This window comes from Thunnus thynnus, chromosome 9 (genome assembly GCF_963924715.1).
Source record: "Thunnus thynnus chromosome 9, fThuThy2.1, whole genome shotgun sequence".
Taxonomy (NCBI): domain Eukaryota; kingdom Metazoa; phylum Chordata; class Actinopteri; order Scombriformes; family Scombridae; genus Thunnus; species Thunnus thynnus.
In genome coordinates, this window is record NC_089525.1 from 31,729,552 (window position 1) to 31,736,889 (window position 7,338).

General features: G+C 39.9%; 1 long non-coding RNA gene across 1 annotated transcript; it reads left to right on the plus strand.

Annotated features, from left to right (window-relative positions):
* Positions 1–1,365: 1,365 nt before the first annotated feature.
* On the plus strand, positions 1,366–6,266 carry LOC137188808 (uncharacterized). Its single transcript, XR_010929530.1, has 2 exons — positions 1,366–1,982; positions 5,246–6,266. It is a non-coding gene; the product is annotated as an uncharacterized lncRNA (long non-coding RNA).
* Positions 6,267–7,338: the final 1,072 nt, after the last annotated feature.

The following is a 7,338-nucleotide window of genomic DNA, read 5'->3' on the forward strand; positions in this document are numbered from 1 at the left end:
GACTGATGCATTTTGGCTCACTTGGTTTTTTCTGTGTGAAAAGAAACCGAACCGATTGGATCAAAGCAACAACAACTATAGGTTTGAAAGCACCAGGATAGATTTACACTCCACTTTGTTCTATTATCTATAATATTTTGTGTGTTATATTTGATTTGAAAGTTATCGTGTGTGTTTGTGTGTGTGTGTGTGTGTGTGTGTGTGTGTGTTTGTGTGTGTGTGTGTGTGTGTGTGTGTGTGTGTGTGTCTGTGTGTGTGTGTGTGCTGAGGGGGTCAGTAGGTCTGGGTGAGGTGGAGGAAGATCCACAATCACAGGAAGAAACAATTAACCCCGCAGACACACGCACATTAAACATACAGAGAGAAATGTTTTGAGGCCGCTGTTTCCTCCGTCTGCACTTCAGCGCGTCGCTTTTATTCAACAGCCCCATAATATAACAATGAAAAGAGACACGCGGAATATGTCGTCACATTATTGCGCGCACTCCTTTTAAAGCAGATTCGATCGGATGATATTAAAGCAGCAGAAGTAGAATCGATCTTCTTTATTGCTCATTGCTGTGGAGCTTCTGCATCCAGTTCTGTTTATTCTAAAGAAACAGGAAGTGTAAAACGCATCATCACTGCCAGGATTACATGAATGAGTGGAAACAAACAAACACAATATATGAGAAAGCAGGTACGGATGAGGATGTCAAAAGTCGAGGAAGGAAGACGCCAATGAGATGACAGTCCGCAGTAGTAGTAGTAGTAAACAGATTCATCTGTGGAGCACAGATCTGACCTAAATGTGTCTGAAATGTTGGACCCTAACGTATCAAATCCTGCTGGAAATCTTCATCACATTTGTGGTCTGCAAAACAAGGCAACAACAACAATAAACGTCCATTCTGGTGCCAAAAACCCTCGCTGCTAATTTAAGAAGGCGACGCTGATGGTAAAGTTAGTCAGAGAGACAAGGTTGATATCAATAACTGAAGCTGTGAGTGGTTTTATTTACTGTCCTCTGTTCAGCTGCTTTATTTGATTTTATTTTGCAGCTTTCTACTGTTTGGATTCTGTTTTGTTGTTGTTTTAATGACTAAACCAACATCTGGCCAAGAGACAGCAGCTGAAAACTGGCTTCTTCTTCGTGAACACTGGCAACACCACTCACATGCCTGGTCCCTTTAAAAAATAAATAAGATATAAAATAGATCCAGTACATATGCAGCGCTGTTAAAAACACCACATTTCAATGACCTGAGAGCAGAAGTAAACTGCTTTTACATTATAAACAAACAATAAACAAACCAGTACATACAGGTAAACATAAATATGTGAACTTGTATATGTTTCCATGGTAACCTGACAGCTGCTCCCTTATTTGGGTCTAAGGACTGCTGAGACTAATATGTGATTTGTGATTTTTGGCTATAAAAATAAAAACATTATATAATTCTCTTCTTCTTCTTCTTCTCTCTTGTCTGTTTCTCCTCAATCTCTTCTTCTTCTCCTAAACTCACCTCCATTCTGTCCTTTCCTCCTTCTGTTTTTTTTCTCCTCCTCTTCTTCTTTCATCACCTCTCCTCTCCTTGTTTCCTCTTTTCTCCTCCCATTCTTCTCTCCTCTCTTGTCCTCTTCTCTCCTTTCCTTTCTTCCTCTACTTATTTCTCCTCTCCTCTCCTTGTTTCCTCTTTTCTCCTCCCCTTCTTCTCTCCTCTCTTGTTCTCTTCTTTCCTTTCCTCCTCCTCCACCTCTCTTCTCCTCTCCTCTCCTTTCTTCCTCTACTTATTTCTCCTCTCCTCTCCTCTCCTCTCCTCTCCTCTCCTCTCGTCTCCTCTCCTCTCCCGTCCAGGACATCCTGTTTCTGGCCTCCACCATCAGGCTGTTTCCTGCAGCAGGAAACTCATTCGCAGATGCAGCAGAGGAGGCGAGGGAGAAGGAGGCAGGATGGAGGTGAGGAGGCGAGGAGGAGAGAAAATTCTGCAGCAATGATTAAGGTAAAGAATGGAGGGTGGACACAGAGAGAGAGAGAGAGAGGTGAATAAGCTAGACAAAGAGGAGGTGATGAAGAGGAGGGAAACAGCAGTGAGGTTAACAAACAAATCAACACTCCGGGACAATAGCACGGGAGGTGAACGGGTTCAGCTCGGTCACTGATTGGGTGTCAACAGACCCGTGTCATCACCTGTTGTCATGTGGGATCCACCAATGAGACGTGACTCTAATGGAAAGTACTGAAGGTCATGTCGAGGTGGATGGGTTTTTATACCACAAAGGTTTTTTTTTATAGCTTTTATATTTCTGTTTCCCCTGTTGTTAGTAAGACTTTCCCATCACATGTACAAAGTGTTACATAAATTAATGACTTCAATCACAAGATAAAAGCAGCAGAGGTAATATTAGACATTCAGAACAGGAAAAACACTTCAGGGACCTTCATGATGTGCAAAACAAGAGGCATGGAGGGAGATAAAAGCATTGCTAATTTACTTTTTGGTAGCCTCACTAGCTAACTTTACTATAATGTTTTTAATGTATGATGATAATCAGCTGAGAAAAACTTCCATCCTTGAATGTTAGAAATAAGTAAAACTGTACAGCAAAGGGAAAAACACATTTGATACTTATTATAGTCATACACAGGAACATGGTTTCGTTTGCAGAGCTTTGCTAGCTTGTTGCACTACATATTACAACACCTTGACTTTGTACCATATCGTGCATTATAATGAACTTCATTATAAGGTCAAGAGGTCGTGATCTGTAACACAACAACCTAGCAAAGCTCTGTAAACAGATCCGCCTTCCCGCACATGCTCAGTGACGTCCGCCTTACACAGAACTACTCTCTGGAGACTGAAAACGTGATCGCTGTTATTAGTCTTTGGATCTGAACAAACTAACGAGACCAAACTCTTCATAATGAAGAAACATGTCAGCCAGTGCAGCGGCATGGCTCACTGATGTGTTTTTAATAGTTTTTAAACAACAACAGACGTCTATGGCACAGAGGAAGAAGATATATCAGACTTTGGTTTTGGTATTTTCATCGGACTTACTGCCAAGAAGAAAAATGTTGACTATCATCAACTTACCCTGCGACCAGAGAGATGCAGAAGTTTCTATTCAATCGGTAATTCAATTCTGCTCCTCAGTCGCTATGCTTCTCTTTCTGCTAATCAAGTTTGATAAAAACATTCATCCAGGCCTACAAAACTAATGTGAAAAATGAATGGAATGACACACACACACACACACACACACACACACACACTCACAGTAGAGTGTGTTATTTGTCTTCTTGCACTCTGATCCTTATCTGGCAACATGTGGGTCAGCAGATCAGCTACATCCTGCTTTTAACTACTCACACACACACACGCTGCTGCTTTCAGTGAGGCTTCAGGCCAAACAAAAGGTGAATTTACTGTTGACTGGACCACTAATGGCTGCTAATGGGGTCACACACACATATAAACATACACACACACACACACACACACACACAGGTGAAGCTCTGAAACTGCTGAAAAATGCAACTATTAGTTCTCCAGAAGACAGGATGGTGGTAAAAAGGTGTTGTTCATCTTGATGATGATGTGTTGGAGGTTCGTTGGTTCACACAAAGTGCAGTAAATGCTGATTGGCTGCAGCTCGTTACAGCTGGACGCAGCTACTGTTGTGTCTCGTTCTGTATTTTCTGCAAAGTAGCAGTCAAGTGCTAATCTCAGTGATGGATGCTGCCTCACAATAGACCATTTTGACTCATCATGGTGGGAAAAGCACAAGTGGAACTAATATAACATCAACAATGGCTCTGTTACATTCAGGCGTCCCGGTAAGTGACGCCAGCGAGATCAGCACGTACAATAGGAGGGCCATGAAACCTGCACACATGAATGGAAAGCAGATATGATTCATGTTATTATTTACACCTGTGCTTTTCCTGCAGTGAAGCGGGAAATAAATCCTTCATATGCCCCTTAAAAATGACAAAACAAATCAAGCTTTCTCTCCAGTCAAACACATGTGTTGAGCCAATCAGATTAGAGATCAACGACCTGGTCCTGCAACAGCACATGACCATGAAAAGCAAGCCAAGACACGGCTACAGCAGGATGTACTCTGCCTGAAGACAAGGGGCAGTAATGGTAATAATGATCTTGACTTCTCCTGGACGTGTTCTTGCAAGTGAATTTTCCTCTGTTGCCATCAGGGTGACGTTATATTTGACCTACATGTCAACTCGTTACACTCAGCTTGGCGGATTCAAAGGTCTCGACCCAGGTGGTGAACGCTTTATCTGATCTTTTTTTATTGTGTTCTTCAGTGTGTGTTCTGGCACTTTACACGAGGCTAGTTGTAATCACAAAGAGAGTCAGAGACAGAGTTGGGTTGTCAGCATTTTTGAAGAGCTTCATTTCCTTATCCTCAATACAACACCAGTGATTTTATATTTGTGTTACTGGTGAAAAAAAACCCAGCTTCTTAGTAAGAGATGGGAAGCTGAGGATGAAAGAGGAGACTGATCAGCATCACCGTGTATGTTTGAAACCAGGTTGGACCTTTAATAAAGTCACTGCAGTGTAGTTCAAACACTTCACTGATGCACCGGGGAATTACACTGAATGACATCCAATAATCACCAGATGAAAGTTGCTTTTGTTTCACTTCTTGCTGCGTCCGTTCACACGCCGCTTCCCTTTTTCTCACTCGCCTGCACTTTCATGCTTTCCGTTTCTCTCTATCTGTCTTCCTCTCGTTCTTTCTTTCTCTCTTTTCATGGAGTCGGTTAAATTATGTGCAATCTTTCTGACAGAAACACCACTTCTCCAGGATCCAACTCTAGTCAGGAGGAAGGTTGTTAGATGCATGTTGACCCTTTCAGAATAAGGGCTGTATTAGTGTCTGTTTGTCCTTCTGAGCTGTAATTTCAGATACGTTTCAGGCAGTGTTGCGTTTGCTTTACTGAATCACACAAGCAAACACAAACACACACACACACAGCAGAAATGTGGTGATCAGACTTGCAGGTGTCGAACGTCAACCTCCACATGAAAGTTATCAGACCACTCAAATGTGTGTGTGTGTGTGTGTGTGTGTGTGAGATAAGCCAAGCACTGCTGCTTATCAGCCATGTCTGAGGAAAAAGGTTACACAGTAAATTTTTATTCAACACAACCACAAATCTGTCCTGAATCACTGCAGCTGTTACAGATGTTCTTCATGCAGTAGCTGTTTTTTTTTTTCTTTCCTGTAGAAAACTGTGAGATCTCATCCAGACATTCCTCCTCGCAGCTCGAGAAAGAAAAAATCTAAATGATATGATCGCCTATTAACAGTAAATGAGAGAGAAAGAGAGGAGGACTGGTGACATGTCACGTCTTGACCACACACACACACACACACACACTTTCATACAGGTGGTAAATTAATTAGAAACAGATGTGTGTGTGTGTGGTTGCATAGAAGAATGTCTGCAAAAGCATTCTCTTATTCAACTGGGAATGCAGTCTCTCTCTCTCTCTCTCGCTCTCTCTCTTCCACACACACATACACACACACACACACATGCACACGCACACACACACACACACACAATGCCAGTTGATTGGCTGTAGACAGGAGGTCTGTGGTGTTTGTTTTGCTGATAATCTAATCTGATTGGTTGACCTCTGCTCCGCCTGGATTAACTCCAGCTCAGGTTTGGGTGAACAGACGACTGATGACATCACTGTCACCTCTGTTTGAGATTTATATGTTTCTAAACTCTTTTTACATTCAGGTAGAATTATTGTTGTGTTTCTAGTAACATAAGAGGTTTATATTATATAAGTTTAAAGCTGCACTGTAGTGTCCTTTTAGAGGATTAAACACATTTTTAGATGTTGTTCAGTACTTGATGGAAGTTGTTTTTGCTTTGTTTCCAGGAAGTAGATGTTTTACTTTCTTATAGACATGAAATATTTTATTTTACTCACTTGTTTTATTGTATTCATGTTGTAAGATTTTATTTTATTTTATTTTTTAATTCCCCTCTTTATTTTTATTTGTCTTTGTTTGATCTATGTTATCTAGTTTTTTATGTCACTTGATTTTAATATTATTATTGTTTTATTACATATTTCATATTTTTTTATTTCTCGTGTGTGTCAGTCTCAAATTGTTTACTGTCTGCATTTGTTCTGTCTTATTATCGGCTTGCCAATCATCTGTGAAGCACTTTGAATGATACTAACCTGTATGGAATCAATGCAAATAAAGTTTGATTGATTAATTGATTGATTAATTGATTTCTTTTACAAATGTTGGAAGAATAAAGTCCAAATAGTAAATGTTCAAGTGTTTCATTGACTTTTTGTTGATATGAGCATCATGTAATATTAAGTTGGGCTTAATTCAACAACTGTAAATTCAGATAAATTAATATACATACAGCTGAGTAAACACAGAGCTGAAGTGAGTATTTGAATTGGAGGAAAAAATCAGTCGACTCAATATTCTTAGTGAGTGTAAATAGAGTGCCAACTAGATAAAAGACTAAGTTTAGACAACAATTCAACTCAAAAAGCCGTCTAACTATTTACATTCTTGGAGGCGTCGATATTCTTACTATGCTTCATGGAAATCTGACCAGCAGTTGTTGAGACTTTCTGTCTCAAAACCTCCATTTTCATTTTTTTCCTTCTTGTGAAGCAAAAAAATGAGCAACTAAATAACAATACATGGCAATGAAACTTAAAGATGCAATATGTAAGAATCAGATATTGCTCAGGAAGAAAGCCGGCTCAGGATTAGACGTTCGTGGACTCCTCATTTCTAACATTAGCTAGTGTTGCTCCCTATCAGCGCTGTAGGGGGGGGAGGAAAGAGGCAAAGCACTCATATAGACGTTTGCATCCTTTGGATTTTCCCAGTCATGACTCCTCTACATAGTTATCAATCCACAGGCTTTAATAGGCAACTGAGAAAGTCGAGGAAGGTCACATTTTATTATTCCTTCGCATTCTGTTTATAACTTCTGAATGTTTTAAACTAAAGTTCTTAAATAATTCTTACATATTGCACATTTAAGTAAATATTTCCCTTCAAAAACTGAGATGCAGGACAAGGTCGTCTCTTATCTCCACTGTATTGGATAAGAAGTGATGAGTATATGTACAGTAACAGTTTAAAACTCACCATCTCACTTTCATAAATTGGTTTTTTCATTATTCCATCCATTTGATTGTATTCTTCTGGGTGCATTTTATATCTTATTCTTTCACATTTGTGGCTGTTTTATGCAGCTAATTTTAATCAATTACAATTTTCCACAGAACATTAAAAGTCTGTGATCATCATTTTGACACA